This window comes from Ailuropoda melanoleuca, chromosome 5 (genome assembly GCF_002007445.2).
Source record: "Ailuropoda melanoleuca isolate Jingjing chromosome 5, ASM200744v2, whole genome shotgun sequence".
Lineage (NCBI taxonomy): Eukaryota > Metazoa > Chordata > Mammalia > Carnivora > Ursidae > Ailuropoda > Ailuropoda melanoleuca.
The window spans coordinates 98,154,993-98,170,528 of record NC_048222.1 but is presented as its reverse complement, the minus strand read 5'-3'; the positions used below and the strand labels follow the sequence as shown (position 1 = coordinate 98,170,528).

Genomic DNA, 15,536 nt, shown 5'->3' with positions numbered 1-15,536 from the left:
AGGTATGAATATCCAGCCCTTTGTTTTCATTTCCAGGTGGTTAGATCAAGGATCAATTCTCTGTTAAAGTAACATTTCCCCACTCTTACAGTTAGTTTGAGTGCCTTAGGCATGAGTGTTATAAATGGAAAAATATGATTATCTGTTTCTTGGACCTAACATAAAAATCAAACCAATTTAGGATTTTTATTTTTGGAGTGAGGCACTGATGACTCTGTTACATTAAAAATTAAAATAAAATCCCTGGGCAATATGATATGAGACATTTCCTTTTAGAATGGGGTAGCTAGCATGAGGAACCAAGAAAGTTTTGGCTTGGAATATCTCTTCAAAAATTTTTCCTTTAGAATCACAATCATGATGTACAAATAAAATTTTCTAGTATTTTGCCAGCCAATGGTCTCTGATTTAACTACTAAAAATGTGAGAATGGATCTTATAAGCTCTAAGAGTAAGCCACTAGGAATAGTTGTTGTATGAATGAAGCCATATTTTTGAGCTTGTTTCAAGAAGGATGATAGCCTGCTCTGCTTCTATTGCTTGAACTCCTTTTACCACTACTACTATTCATCATCATCCCAACCCACTGATACTGAGCCTTTTCCAGGTCTTCAGCCCGTCGGGATTCACTTGCTTTCTACCCCAGTCTGGACAGCATGATAAATTATCTTAACTCTTTTTTCACCAACCCATCAAGTCCATTTCTTAACCCACTTTCCCTTCCATTTCACTTAGCTTACCAGATCCTAACTCCAGTTTCAACTTTTCAAATCTTTTTTTCCCCATACTCCAGCATCCAGGTGGAGAACCAAAAATAAACATCTGGGCTGAAATAACAAGTTGATTAAAAAAATAATAATAATAACAAGTGGCCCCTAGGTGGCTCAGTCAGTTAAGCATCTGCCTTCGGCTCAGGTCATGAGCCTGGAGTCTTGGGATCGAGTTCCGCATTGTTTCTCCCTCTGCCCCTCATCCCACTCATGCTCTCTCTCTTTCTCACTTTCTCTGTCTCTCTCAAATAAATAAACAAAATCGTAAAAAAATAAATAAAAATAAAATAACAAATAGATGGTTTTAAGAAATACATGGGCCTCTTTAATAAAATGTGTCTTTTTTTTTTTTAGAGAGAGAGAGAGAGCGGAAGTGGGGGGAGGGGTTGAGGAAGGGAGAGGGAGAGAATCTTAGGCAGGCTCCACACCCAGCATGGAGCCAAACTCAGGGCTCAATCTCATGACCCTGAGATCATGACCTGAGCCAAACTGCCTCGTTTCTTTAAAAATGTATTATTTTTTCACCAACAAGTTCTGAAAGGCAATCTTTCATTATTCGTCCTTGTATGTGCTTAGAACATATATATTCTCCAAAATTTCTTGAGATTAGAGTGCTGGCTGTATTAGTCAGTTTGCATTTAACTACAGATAACAAAAAATAATTTTATGAATTGTCTTAAACAATAGGGAAATACATGATGTCACATGGTAATACTTGCTGTGGGAGTACAGTCTACAGGGTTGTTTGCCACAGTGACTCCATAAAGTATCAAAGACCTAGTTTATGGTCACCTCTCTGCTATCTTCATTGTGTTGCCTTTGCCCTCAGGCTGGCTCCACGTGGCCCCAAGTTAACTGCAAGAATACCAAATATCACATCTAGATATAATGTCCAAAGGATGAAATGAACCATCTCTTAATATACCTCCTTCTATAAAATGTGAAATACTTTCCTCCCTCAAAAGCCACTTACTGGCTTTCCGGTATCCCACTGAATGGTATGGGGTCACATGACTTTTCCTAAACCAATCACTAACAAGAGATTTCCATACTTAGTCTGGACTTCTTATTTGAGGCCATCTACCATGGATTACAGTGTAGACTGTTAGGAGCTACCTCAAGGAAATGGCATTTGATCAAATGTATATAGACTTTCTTTGCTTTAGATTTTGAACCAGGAGGGGCATCTGGGTGGCCCAGTCAGTGAAGTGTTTGCCTTCAGCTCAGGTAATGATCTTGGGGTCCTGAGATCCAGCCCCACATTGGGATCCCCACTCAAGGGGGAGTCTGCTGCTCCCTCTCCCTCTGCCCCTCCCTCCTGCTTGTCCTTTCTCCCTCTCTCTTTCTCTTTCTCAAATAAATAAATAAAATCTATATTAAAAAAAGATATTGAACCAATAAATTTTTTAGCTTACAGTTCTTATTCATCAGCTTAAAGAGAAGCTTTATGTATATAGCTTGTATATGTACCATATGCAAACAGGGTGAAAAGCATTACACTAGGCACTATAAGGAATAAAATCTAAGACACAGTCTTTTCAGGCCTCTAACTACCTAGCAGAAGATCAGGCATTAGTATATAAACTGCCATAGAAGGTAGACTTTAATGGTCATACTGGGAACAGAGAGCGAGAGTTTCGTTTCAAGTGAGGCTTTTGCTACAGAGACCATTACATCTAAATCTCTAATTTACAACTACATAAAGCCATAGACAGATGGTACCTCACAGGTCGGAAGAGCACATTTCTCTCCATCTTCACATGAACAGAGCAGTTCTCCAAATGGCTACCTTCATTTTCACACTCTACACATCAGTCAGACACCATTCACCAGCCCAATGTTTTACTTTCCAGCATACTGTGGGGCAAACTGTACCTTTTGAGTATTCCTGAGGATTGAATCAGGATTAGCTGCCATTCCTGGAAAATGACAAGAGACCTGCTTCTTAAAAGTGACTCTGCTCTGGAAATGGAAACCGCAGTACAAATTGTCATAGGAGAAGTGAAAGCTGGCAATTTATAAAATCCCCATGCTTTAAAAGAATCAGAAGAAACTTTAAAAAGAATAAAAGACTTCGTGGGATCACTTTGGAGAACTAGCTTATAAATGAACTAGCTTATAACAGGGCTGGCTTGTAACAGGGCAACACTGGTCCCTCCTGCAATGCTGCTAGGCATCAAGGTTTGTGTTTGGGGCTTTTTTTTTTTCAGATATTAATAAATTCTAAATCTTAAATTCATAAATGCCTCTCCATTAAAAAGTTGTTATCTTATAGACATTAACTGAATTATTTTATGCCCCTCTCTGAAAATCTCTCAGCAATGTCAATAAACATTGGTAATGAGACTTCATGGGTCAAATCAATAAAAATCCCTTGATTTCCCCCTCTTTTACATCGAAGCTACTATACTGAGCAGGTGGATCTCTGAGCCTGTTTTCTTATCAGCAGACACTAACAAAGAGGAGTTAAATGGTGCTCAGGGGAGTGCTAACTAAAGATCAAAGCACCCTGGCTCATCTGTAAGCCGCTCTTTGAAGTTCCTTTCTGGGCCCCATCTTCCTAACAGACCTGTCTTCACAGTCCATGTTCCTTTGCCATTTCAGACACTCATGACAAAAAAATCCCAAACCACTGGCTGGTTCTTTTTAATTTGAAATCTGTTAGCCTTTATTATAAAGTAATCTATGTTTATTACAGAAAAAGTAAAGAAAAAATACAAATGGGAAAAAATAAAATACATGTTAAATGTAATTCCAACTGCCCAGAGGCAATTATTGTTAATTCTTTAGTGTATATATAGTTCCAGGCTTTTCTGTGCAAAAAAACAAACAAACAAAAACAAAAACAAAAAACTCTAACACTATATTGTTTTGAATCACAATAGTCTAACAACTTTCATCTAACAAATATACTTGCAACAGCGGCTTTTCAAATGGCTGCATACCATCCCACTGCATGGATACAGTATTTAACAAATTGCCACTGGTTCTATAAATGCAGATAGGTATGTCCTCTTATTACAAACAGTGGTCAAAGAGAATATCTGGTTTGCACATCTTTTTATGTCCTTAAGAAAATCTATACTTTAGAACACTAGATTTTTCTATACTTTTTCTTATTTGTTTAAAAAAAGAGAGAAAGAGTAAGACAAAGAATCATAGAATCGTTAAATGTTATTTGGCATATTATGGATCACCCGTGGGTGGCTCAGTTGGTTAAGTGTTTGACTCTTGATTTCAGCTCAGGTCATGATCTCAGAGTCGTGAGAGTGAGCCTGCTTGGGATTGTCCTGCTTGGGTTTCTCTCTCTCCCTCTCCCTCTGCCCCTCCCCCTACTCATGTTCACAACCTCTCTCTCTCAAATAAATAAATAAACAAAATAATTTTTTTGTTAAGTTACTTGGCATATTTGAATATGGCTATGTATTATGATTAATGATTTATTTGTACTCTTTGAGGCATATATTTTCAAAAGGTCATTGAAATTGATTACCANACCTCTCTCTCTCAAATAAATAAATAAACAAAATAATTTTTTGTTAAGTTACTTGGCATATTTGAATATGGCTATGTATTATGATTAATGATTTATTTGTACTCTTTGAGGCATATATTTTCAAAAGGTCATTGAAATTGATTACCAATGAATTCATATGCATTCATATAGAAAGGCAGTACAGGTGAAAGAGAGATGAGAAAGAAACCATACCACAGAAAGAGGAGAGTAACTGTGTAAGGAAGAATCCATGGGTTAATTTTTAGTTAATTTCAATATTCTGACAACCAACTTAGAAAAGTAAGCATTGTGGGTGAGAAAATTCTCACTGTGTGATAAAAAAGAAGCACAGACAATTCAAGAGAGTCAGACTTCTCCCCTGGTACTCAGGATAAAGAAATGTATCCCATGTTTCTTTATATAAAGACATTGATCAATAAAATTTTTTCATCCAACATTTCTTTTTTATAAAGCCAAGGGCACAATACTAAATCTCATTTCNTAATTTCAATATTCTGGCAACCAACTTAGAAAAGTAAGCATTGTGGGTGAGAATATTCTCACTGTGTGATAAAAAAGAAGCACAGACAATTCAAGAGAGTCAGACTTCTCCCCTGGTACTCAGGATTAATTTCAATATTCTGACAACCAACTTAGAAAAGTAAGCATTGTGGGTGAGAAAATTCTCACTGTGTGATAAAAAAGAAGCACAGACAATTCAAGAGAGTCAGACTTCTCCCCTGGTACTCAGGATAAAGAAATGTATCCCATGTTTCTTTATATAAAGACATTGATCAATAAAATTTTTTCATCCAACATTTCTTTTTTATAAAGCCAAGGGCACAATACTAAATCTCATTTCAGGAGAAACACTTTTACAGGAAAGCTAATAAGTCCAAGTAGATGCCTTCTGATCTAAGCTGCTGCAAGGACTGAATCTAGAGGACCTCATAATGGTCCCATAAATGGCTTCTTTCCAACATCTCTCCCTTTGACCATAAATTAGGAGGACTTCTCGAGCTGGGGACTCCAGAACTGCCTGTCAGCAGGGTCTTTTACCTTACTCTCTGAGTTTGTTCCAAAGCCTACGTAACCACTAAGTTGAGCCCCCAAAGAGCAAGATAGAGATGATTGGATCTGGAAATCTTTTAGGGCAGCTATTTTGTCAATGAGCTGCTTTCACCATAGAGGAATCTCAGGGTAGTTTGAGTAGAATGAAGGTTGACGACTCAAAAGCCCTAGCCATCACTAACCATGCAATGGGGCTCCATGTGAACAGTGGCAAATTGGAGATGCTTACTGAAAGACATTCACATACCAAAATACAAAAACAGTGTGGCAGCCAGTCTCCCAGCAGAATTTGGCCTGCAGGCAGACAGTTGGGACCCTAGCTGCCAATAACCGATTTGGAGCAGCTATGCTTCCTATTAAGCCAACCAGAATGAGTTCGCTGTGAAATGTACAGCCAAGTTACTGGATACAAATATTTAAAATATTCACCATTTGAAAGTTGGGCTTCATTAGCCAAGAAAACTTAGTTAGTTCTCTTATCAGTAGTAGTCAATCAGGATGACAGGGCTTCTCCTAATCCATGAGAGTATCACCACATCATCAGTGTAGAGAACCTGTTTGTTTTACTATTTGTTACAACAAAAGGATGTGAATCCAATTGACCTAAATAATAATAACAAGATTTTTGGTTTATATGGATAAGAAGAGAGAATAGAACATAGCTTTTACTTATCTCCAACTGAAATGGAGCAGAACACCATCTTATCCATCTTGATTCTGACAGGGGTATTATGAAGAATTCCTATGCACTAGAAAGGCCACTGCCCTAGGACGCCTGGCTGGCTCAATCAGTAGAGCATGTGACTCTTTATCTCAGGGTCCTGCATTCTAGCCCCATGTTGAGTGCAGAGATTACTTAAAAATAAAATCTTTTTAAAAAAATGTCCCTCCCCCTTGTGGCTTTCTTAACTCCTTATGTAGCCATTCTTTGATATAAACAGTCAAACTGAAAGACAGCAATATTGACAAACAGAATACATTTAAGGAAGAAATTTTGACTTCTAACTTTAAGGTCAAAGCAAATGTTTCTGGACAATGACCCATGGAGAAATGATCTTTGAATAAAGATGGCTTAGTTTTTTGCAGAGCTAAATCCAAGCATTCCATCCCATCCTTTCAACACTCAAGTTAACAAATGAGTCATTAAACATGTGACCTTTTTTTTAATTGTTAAGATTTTCTTTAAACTGGATTAAAGTAAGTCCTAGCCAAGTTAGTACACCCTGATGCTTCTATACTACCTTTTTGAAAAAGAATAAATAAACTCACAGGGAAAAAAAAAAAAACACCTATTAATGTAGAACTTTCCTTATCTTTACCTTTGCCTCTACCCAAATTTTATTGAAGCTCACTTGGCTCCATGGATGGAAAAGCACCACGGTCTCTCCCTCCAAGAACAGAGAGGCAGGAACCTTCAGCCATAAATTGTGAATGTTCTCCCTCCCTCAAATTCTGGGACAGGAGGAGGAAATGGGATGGGGGAGTGGAAGAGAGATGGTAACTAATGGTGATGGTAGGGACAAATGCCACTTACTGAGCCCTGGCAGCCATTAATGTCTTAGGAATATTTAGTGTCTTGTTGTGTCTTCAGCTGTGGGTTTCAGCCACAATTCTGAAACAACAGGAAAAGTCAGACTCCACATTCTCTTCATATACAATAGATACTAAAATCAGCCTGAAATTTATGCCTTAAATTTTCCATCCTACCATAGTAGAAAAGATTTTTCGTCATTTGGAGATATGTTCCAGAACAGTTTCCAAGTCAGAATAAATAAAACCATTTGCCTTTGGGTACTTGATATTTTATAGTTTCAAATTTGCTATTTTCAGCCAACCCTAGGCTTTTCACCCTAGTGAAAAACTCTAATTCATCTGGATAGAGAAACGATATAACCAACCAGTTTCTCGCAGTGAGCTGTTATATGAGCTCCTCTGACCGGGATGTTGGAGATGGAGCCAGCTGATGGCTAAGAATGAGGACAATCCATTCACACGAGAGGAGCGCACAGTGCAGGTCAGCTTCCTCCTGGAGATCTGAGCATTATCCCTGAATAAATACGTATATCAGAATGAATCAACTCCAATATACTGGGTACAAGCTTGGGCTTCAGAGTCAAATGCCTGAGCTGCTGGTGCATCTCAAACCCATATTAACTCTGTGAAACTGAGACAATTGCAGAACTTTCTAAGCCTCTGTGCCATCATCCCTAAAATGGTGTCTCACTCGTAGCTGTGAAGCCAGTCCTCGGTCATGCAAATACAAGGTTGGCATTGTAGTCAAACAGTTGTTACTATTAAATTTCACCTTACATTCCAACGGAATTAGAATGGATTATTTTAAAGACTCCAGAAGGAAGAGGAGGTGCAAAAGGGGTGGAGTGAGAGAAGACTTTTAAGGAAATATTTGACAGACTAACTTGTGATCAGTAATTTTACCATTTACTGCACACACTGCCCATCTTCTGGGTTACTATTCCCCACTGCCAGATTGAGCTGCCCGATGTGAGGTTTTGGGTTTGGGTTTTTTTCTTTTGTTGGTTTTTGTTTTGTTTTGTTTTGTTTTGGGGGGTTTTTTTGGGAGGGGGACACCACATCATTTTTGGTGTGATACTGCTTTCTTTTAAAGATTTTGTTTATTTATTTGAGAGAGAGAGAGCAAGTGCATGAGCAAGGGGGAGGGGCAGAGGGAGAGAGAGGGAGAAGCAGACTCCCCAGGGACCAGGGAGCCCAATGTGGGACTCCATCCCAAGACGCTGAGATCATGACCTGAGCAGTAAGTTCTGCGGCACACAGGCACCCCTAATATTGCTTTTTTAAAAGTGATATTACCATGTGACATTTATCCAGATTGTTATGTCCATAGTTCCTTGACTGAGACCAATAGTCCCTTGAAATGCATATGCTTTTTGTGATGTGCTATAAATGAGAAAGTCACAAAGATTCAGATCACAAAATTTTACATAGAAACAATACATGGAAAGGTCCCCTATACCTAAATGCTTTTACTTCCAACTCACTCCCTGTAACAGCACTAGAATAAAGGGAAATCTTTCCACTGAGATAAAAATTAGAAAGCAAATTCAAGTTTTTAAAATTTTAAATAAAAAAAGGAATTTGTTTCATTTTCAAATCCTTGTTAGAGCGGCAAAAGTCTTTGAATTCAGTTTATTTTATATGATAGGGCAACTCTGAGAAAGTAATGTAGGCATGTTCCATGGACTTAAGTTGAAGCCTCATCCCCATTGCGGTGCTCACTGGAGATGGTTCCTGTGGGAGATAATTAGGTTTAGATGAGGTTATGAAAACTGGACCCTCATGACAGGATTAGTACCCTTACAAGAAGAGACTTGAGCGAGTTTGCTCTCTCCCCTCCCCAACCATGTGAGGACACAGAAAAAGGCAGCCAATCTACAAGCCAAGAGAGTCCTCAACCAGAAACTGACCATGCTGTCAACTTGATCTTGAACTTCCAGTCTCCAGAACTGTGAGAAATACGTTTCTGTTGTTAAAGCCACCCAGTATATGGTATTTTGTTACGACAGTTTAAGCTGAGTAAAGCAGCATTCTACATATTTTTATTATCACCAAAAGTTTTGGAGTATGTTGAAATAAATGTGTATATTGTTACAGAAATAAAGCTATTATTTTGAATGGAATCCTTGGACATTTTAAAAGAGGTTGTAAGATTAAAAAAAAACAATTCTGGGATTATTTACATAGATCCAAATAAAAAGAAATAATTATGTGCTGCTGGCTCCCTTGCTGGGCACATACGAGTTGTACTGACCTAGAAGAACCTCCTCGAACTGAGCGTCCTGCTAAGAGACCAAGAGGAATCCCAATCTAAAGAGATTAACTCAAAATTCACCTGCCGTACTGGTTGACAAATAATTTCAATTTAAATATAAGAAGTTTATACTTTTCTCATTACCTTGAAAGACTAAAGTAAAAATACCAACGTGATAAAGCTGAACGGTCAGGATAGTTGCCCCTTTACTCAGAATGCATGAGATTTGTGCTGAGTGCCTTGGATTCATTCCTTAACTTTCTGGATTTCAGGGTCCTCATCTGTAAAAATGGGAATGACAGTAATAGTACCTGTATCACTGAACTGTTGGAAGGATTTTAGAAAAGTGCTTGGTTTATGGCAAACTCTCAACTCATATGTAATGGCCTATCTGAATATTGAATTCGGTTCATAAATAACGTTGGTCTAAAAGACGAAGCACAGACTCCAAAAGACTCCCGAAAAAACTAACAAATCATTTTTTTATTCAGACCCTACTGAATATTCAGGACACCTTTTATAAGAAAAAATTACCTCTACACCATGAAAACAGTAAGTTCTGCGGCATCATACGAGAATTTTTTATAGCATACATTTATTCATCTACAGTTTTGGATGAGAGTAGAAGAAATTTAGAGAAAAGATGTTTAATGTTCACATGTAATTAGTTTTGTCAGAATACATAAGTAATTGAAATATAATTTTATGCAAGTTTTTTAAAATACAAATCTTCTCAGTGGTCCTAAATCTGTTTTCATTGCAGACTTAAAGTTTGGGTTTGTTTTTTTTTAATTCAGGCAAATATGATTTAATATTAAAAGTTTTAATTGTTCTATCCAGGTGCCATTTGTCATTCCAACCACACTGTTTTTGAGAATTTCTGCCGTTTAAATGTGTATTTAGATTATTAGGGGGTTGTTCCTTCTGAGCCTTTTGAGTGTTCTTTTCCTCCTTGTCCTCAGGTAATATCCTGACACACAAGCATTGTCCCGTGCTCAGAGGAAGACTCTAAGGGGTCCTCTGAAGATCTCTCAAATTCTCTGAAGCTCCCTCCTTCAGGTGTTCTGCCCTATAAATGTTTTTTTTTTTTTGGTTTGTTTTTTTTTTACTGAGATACAATTGTCATATAGAGTCGTATAAATTAAGGTAGACAACACGTTGGATTTAATACATTTACTACCTCTATCACATCATGACCACTTCTTCATGGTGGGAACAATTAAGACCCAGTCCCTTAGCAACTTTGAAGTTTACAATACAGTATTGTTGAATTGTATAGTCCCAACGCTGTGCATTAGAGTTCCAGAACTTTCCTACTAGTTGAAAGTATATATACTTAAACATCTCCCCAATTCCCCTACCCCAGTCCCCTAGCAACCACCATTCTACTCCCTATTTTACAAGTTCAGCTTTTTTCTATTCTACATATAAGTGGTATCATACAGTATTTGTCTTTCTGTCTGACTTACCTCACTGAGCATAATGCCCTGTCTACTTTAGCCTCTTAGCCTACCTGATTTCTCAGTTTCATCTCATCAACTCAGGGTTACCACTGACTTCCATCTGGGAGTGTCGTTGCTTTTGCCATGGCCTGGAAACTCTCAAGTGGTAAACTGGGGAAATGGTAATGCTCACCTTGTTTGTTTCTCCTCTCTCAGGGAATCCTGTCCTTCATTGTTTGATGTGTCGTGTCTTGATAAACGATTGTTTCACATATGTTATCCAGTTTTTTGTTGTTTAAGCAAGGGAGTAAGCCCCATTCCCTATTACTTCAAAAGGCCTCCCATGGCAAGAATGTAGAGAAAGGGGAACCCTCTCACACTGTTGGTGGGAATGCAAGCTGGTGCAGCCACTCTGGAAAATAGCATGCAGGTTCCTCAAGAAGTTAAAAATAGAGCTACCCTATGACCCAGCAACTGCACCACTGGGTATTTACCCCAAAGATACAGATGTAGTGATCCAAAGGGGCACGTGTACACCAATGTTTATAGCAGAAATGTCCACAATAGCCAAATTATGGAAAAAGCCCAGATGTCCATCGACAGATGAATGGGTAAAGAAGATGTGATATATACACAATGGAATATTACCCAGTCACCAAAAAAATGAAACCTTGTCATTTGCTCATTGCAAATGGATGGAACGCACATCATGCTGAGTGAATTAGTCAATCAGAGAAAGACAATTATCCTATGGTTTTACTCATATGTGGAATACAAGAAAAATGCAGAGGATTATAGGGGAAGGGAAGAAAAACTGAATGGGGAAGAAATCAGAGAGGGAGACAAACCATGAGAGACTCTTAACTATAGGAAACAAACTGAGAGTGGCTGGAGGGGAAGTGGGTTGGGGGATGGGGTAACTGGGTGACCGACATTAAGGAGGGCCTGTGATGCTATGAGCACTGGGTGTTATATGCAACTGATGAATTCCTGAACTCTACATCTGAAACTAATGATGTACTATATGTTGGAATAATTGAATTTAAATTTAGAAAAAGGAAAATTAAAAGAGCACCTGCACTGGTAAAGCCCTATTCATTCTCCCAGTTGATGAATATAGAACGCTTGATTGCCTCAGCTAATTCCATGATGCTTCCCACTACCACTAATGGCCAGTCTCACCTCTGCTCCAGTTGGATGGTGATCTGGCCCCACCAATGGTCATTCAGCATGTCTCCTGCTCTTCCTCACCTCAGCTAGAAACACTCTCTGGGAAGGGACTCCAAGATGTAGGGGGAAAGCACACAGATGAGAGAAGAAACCAGAACAAATTCAGTCCATATAATTTAGATCCCTTGCCCTTGACAATGGATTCGTCATCTTCTCATTGTACTCACATACATACATACATGCATATAAACTATCTTCGAGAAAAATCACATGACGTTCAGTTTTTCATGACTTCTTCTTTCTTTGTCCAAGGCCCTCCTCAATCAGTTACAGCCCAGGAAAAACACAAACTAAGGTTCCTGTGTCCCCATGGTTTCAACCCACCACCACCCAGAACCACTTGATATCCCAGTGGGCCTCAGTGCACATCTGGGGAGCAGTCAGTCCACATTCCCATGATCTGATCGCATTCCCTTCAATGGTGCCCCTTGGGGGCTGCAGGGGTGAACAACTGGAGTTCAGGTGGGGCTCAGGTGACCCATTTGGGGAAGATGCCTGAGCAGCTATTTAAAGTAGGCTTGGAGCATGAAAGCAAGCCCATGCATTTTCACAGGGAATCCCGTGGTCCCCAAGAGCTTGGAGTGGGTGTGGGAGTGGGGGAGGCAGGAGAACAGAAGCTTCTGGTTTACAGGTGGTCCAGCCCAGTGAGGCAGTGGTGGTTGGAGGATGGGGCACCCAGACCGGGGGCTCCAGTCACCCAGCTCTAAGGGTGGTACTTGCCCCACTGTAAAACTCTTATAAGGAACCATAACGAAATGTATTTAACATTTAGATACTTCCAGTAAGAAACCTGGTTCTCTCCGCATCCGACGTAAATTACTTAGAAAAATCAGACTCAATAATTTAGTGACAACAAGTAATTTTATGTAAAAACAAACAAACAAAAAAAAACACCTTAAGACTTCAGCAGAAAAATTTTCCCCTCACTGGTCAAGTGGGTTTCTGGCAGGCAGGGACTAAAATAACAAAAAAAAAAAAAAAAAAAAAAAAAAAAAAAAAATCTGGGGAACAGATTACAAGAACACGGATGAAGCAAAGCCTGCTTCTTGAAAAACAAAGTATTGGAAATCCATTCCAACCAGTATTTGTGTATAAGAGATACAGTTATATTTGTCTGCAAAGAGGTTCTCAAGTTCGAGTCCCATGATTGGGCTCAGACATCCAGCAGATGTCCTCACATAGAAGTGAGCCCCGACGGGAGAGTTTATGCAACCATAAGGTGTCACAGGAAGGTAAACAGTGCTGTCTGCCAAGGGGTTCCTTCAATCCATTTCACCTCAAACATTCGCTCAAACTTCGCTAGCATGTAAGGCTGTCATATGGAAATAAAAGGAAATCTTCCAGAGAAAAATCCGACCATATCCTGCCAAGCTAATTCCTTGCTAGATTTGTTTGTATGCTTCCGCAGCTGACTAAAAGGCAGTTTATTATTTCTTTCAGGGAGCAGAGCTTCTTCTTTTGGGAAAAAAACAATCTGAAAATGGTTTTTATAAATTAACAAGATCTTTTTATTGCTTTGGGTCAGTAACGAAGTGGAGAGATTTGTTTATATGTTTCTCTCATTACATTCTTAAATAAATTTCGCAAACCAAACAGGAAGCTTAGCTTCACTAAAGCATAACGGAGGGAAAAGTGTTGTTATCAGAAACAAACTTGGAAAACGTCCAAAATGCAATATAATTTTGCAACGTATTACAGTGACAGTAAAAGACAAAACTAGGTTTGATTTAAAGTCACAACAGTAACACAGACTGATATTCCGCACAGAAAACTTACTTCCTATGCTCAGAAGGAGAAATAGAGAGAAGGCCAGAGTTTTCAAAGAGAAATATGATCAGGAATTACCTTTAAACTCCAGCTGGACGTGCATATTGCTTGTGCCTGACATTAATTCCAGCTGAAATTTAAATGAATCTTACCAGAAAATTGGCAATGTGGAGACATGAGAATGAAGTATAAAATATTAGGTGTTTGATTTGTGCAGGAATTTGGACTTGTTCTGAGACTAAAAAAGATGTAACGACTTAAAAAAGTACTGAGTTAGTGAGCAGGTCTATTTGTACAGAGAAAAGACTACGTGAAGCAGTTCATCCTGAAGGGAAGTGATTATGTCAAACTGCTTAGGAAAAGAATCAGGTGTAAGCTTTAAGGAATTAGGATTTGTTTAAAGGGTCTTAGGTAGCAGTCGTTATGCTGAAATAAGACAAAATGCACAAGGCCCTGAGAATTACAGAACCAAACCTCATCCGTGCCCTTCCCACATTGTCAGCACCTTGACTCTTAACCAGAACTGCTTGTTTGGAAGGTAAAGCACACCAAGGAGGAAATGGCTGCAAGTACTACCCCCCATCCCCTGACACCCCAAAATATGTCCCTTTCACAAAGAGAAGAAACTTCTGCTCCAGAAAAAAGCCACTCAGGCAAACTCCAAACAGTAAGTGGCTGCAAAACAATAGTTTTTGCCAATTAATAATTATTTCTAATAAACTCTGGTTAATAATTATCCTCTATATATTTTTCCTTCTTTTAAAAGCAGTTGTCTGTCCAGTTATTCCAGTGAGGTGCAGTAGAGACAGTGGACAGGATTGTTCTCTTGGAGGAGCAGGCAGCAAGCCGGCTGTGGAGCCCGATCGTGAAGACTTCACGAAGTCTTCGATCAGAAAGGTGATCAGCACTGTGAAAGCCCCAGGGGCCATTGGTTCCTACAGTCAGCAGTGTGAGTCGACAGGACCATTTACATTCCAGCACAGCTAGGCAGGGACCCTTCCTGTGGATAGCTGGAGCCAGGAGGGCCAGCAAAAGAAGCCAAACTAGCTCTTATAAACAAGGGTGGAATTCTGAAAGCTGCAGGCTGTGACTTCACTAAAGTGGTAAAAACAACTGTTTTGCTGGCTGACCTGAATGACTTCAATACTGCCGATAAAAATGACAGACGGCATTTCAAGAGTAGTTTTCCTGTGAGAGCTGCAACTTACCAGCTTGCGGCTTTGCCCAAAGGAGGCCAAGTGGAGACTGAAACAGTGGCTGGCCAAGGACCTCTCACAACGGCATCACCATAAGTGGGTTCAGCATTATTTAGTCTGGAATTATCATAATGCTTTTAAATTAACATCTGAATTTTTACACTTGATGTTGGAAAGTGTACGACTGACTAAAACATTGGAGGTTATTATGGAAATACCACATAATAAGGGGAATTGAGCATGAATTGAAGATCAGATGCCAAATCCAGGTACTAGTGTTACAGATCACGCTGACGCACACACATGTTACTGGATGTGGGAAAATAGACACTCGTTATGTACTTACACAAATAAATAAAAGGAAAGGGAAATAACATGTAAGAGAGATGACTCACTTTTCCTGATAAATAATAAAAAGCACACCTAATTCAATTAAATCCTATTAATTTAATGAGGTGAGATATTTAGCTCTCACATCAGCTATATAATTCTTCTTTTACTTGAGTAAAATTAAAGTGTTGAAGTTTGAACAGTAGAGGTAAAGGAGAAGAAAGTGGATAAAATTTTAATAGGTCATATTTTTCTAATGGAAATAAAATAGACACGCAGATTTAAATAAATGGATGGATGGATGGATGGATGGATGGAAGAATGGATGAATGAAAGCAATAATCTTCAGCTTCTGGCCAAGATGGAACAACAGATCAGATTTATCCTCCTGCCTAGAGCAACCAAGAATACCAAATGAAATATTAGGAACAATGGCTTTANTGGATG

At 38.9% G+C, this 15,536-nt stretch overlaps 1 pseudogene; it reads left to right on the top strand.

The window, feature by feature from the left end:
- Positions 1-14,855, top strand: part of LOC100483266 — a 51,673-nt pseudogene extending 36,818 nt beyond the window's left edge.
- The last annotated feature ends 681 nt before the right edge of the window (positions 14,856-15,536 follow it).